This window comes from Nannospalax galili, unplaced genomic scaffold (genome assembly GCF_000622305.1).
Source record: "Nannospalax galili isolate Female #2095 unplaced genomic scaffold, S.galili_v1.0 scaffold2127, whole genome shotgun sequence".
In the NCBI taxonomy this organism is placed as follows: domain Eukaryota; kingdom Metazoa; phylum Chordata; class Mammalia; order Rodentia; family Spalacidae; genus Nannospalax; species Nannospalax galili.
The window spans coordinates 151976-153828 of record NW_008356163.1 but is presented as its reverse complement, the minus strand read 5'-3'; positions in this window follow the sequence as shown (position 1 = coordinate 153828).

Genomic DNA, 1853 nt, shown 5'->3' with positions numbered 1-1853 from the left:
TTGTGACATCTATTTATGACCGTTGGTGTGAGTGCTGGTTTGAATCTAGGTATCAAGAAAGGTAAAATTCTCCATTAAGATAAGGGTCAATGTTTTATTTCTCCAGCTCATATAGGATATATTGCTTTAATAAAAATAAGTGTGGGTCCTTGCTATACAGCAGAGCTCTGAGAGAAATCTGAAGGAACATTTTGTCAGCCTTTTGTGTCCCCTTTTGGCCTTAAGATGGGTGCTGAGTGTCAGGCTATTTTTTATTAAAGCATAGTCATAATGTGGCATTGCTAAACATAATAAAAAAAGTGTGGGTCCTTGCTATACAGGAGAGCTCTGAGAGAAATCTGAAGGAACATTTTGTCATCCTTTTGTGTCCCCTTTTGGCCTTAAGATGGGTGCTGAGAGTCAGGCTATTTTTTATTAAGGCATAGTCATAATGTGGCATTGCTAAAGAACACAGTTAAGGAAATGCATCTTTCTTCATATTAAAGAACATCTTGCTTAAGTCATAGGTAATATTTAGTCATGATATGTTGATATTCTCTATGGTCAGATTAATTAATGATTATAAAAAAGGTAAAGAGGCTGAATAACTGACAGAGAATTAATGTATCTGTCAATCATTAGAGAAGCTTCTTTTGTAATTGATGGTGACCAATGCAGGGACTCAAACTTGTCAACACGGAGAGAATCAGAGACTGTGGAGTGCTCTGCTCTAAATGGGACATCTGAATCACATTCCATTTTCCCAAGGCTAGGAACCATTAACAGAGAGGGGATGGAAAGTTGTAAGAGCCAGATGTAGTGGAAGTATGAAGAAAAATAGTATTTGATGTACATGACAGGGCTTATGCTTACTTAACTGACAGTTGCTTAGAGTGTGTGTACAAGGTGTGCATACACACAAGACCAGCTTAAGACCATACAAAACCCAGGATGGATGTGGGAAGGGCTTATAAAATCCCACCACTGACTAGGATCTATTGACAATTTATTGCTGCTTGGAGAGGGAGAATCAGTTTTCTTCAGGGATGGGGCTCTGAAGCTACCCATGTTCCAGTATATGGTCACACACCCATGGACACAGGCAGGACCCTGAACTTCATTTGCATAAAAATAAAGCATGTGAATGTGAGAGAGAAAGTTGGTGGAGGGATAGGAGAGGAATTGGAGGGAATAGGAGGTAGATTTGGTTAAATACATTTTATGTCTGTATGAAACTCTCCAAAAAATAAAATCCCTATTCCAAGGTAATATTTTTTTTGTATCAATTTCCTTGAGTGGTAAGTAGAATTAATTGAGTGGTAAGTAGAATTAATTAGTTCATTAGAAGGTTAAACAGAAAAGTAGGTTATTCCCAGGGTAGAGAATAGTCAGTACTTAAAGAATATTATTAGTTTTTACAATATTAGACATTTGAGAGGTAGCTAGCAACTGCTTCAAATAAAGTAAATTATGTGACTTTAAAATTTGTTATTCTCACTGTTAATATTTTGCAGCTTATAATGGTAAGTATTATATTTAATCTTGATTCAAATATGTAGATATGAAATGTCTTTTCTCCTGATACAAGTATATTTTTAAAGTATATGTGGTTTTATATGGGAAATAATATTTAATAAAAGAAAATTTAAAATGTATTAAATTTTTAAATTAAAATCTAAAATGTATTAACTATCAAATCATTGCATTATATACTTTTCTGTATATAATTTAACTAACATTAGAGAAGAAAGAAAACTACCTCATTACATAGTAAGCCTATGTACTACAGATTGTAATCAACGTCATTTTCCCTATCATCATTTAAAATTCAATATTTATTAATACTGCTTTAAAAAATCACTAGCATCAATTTT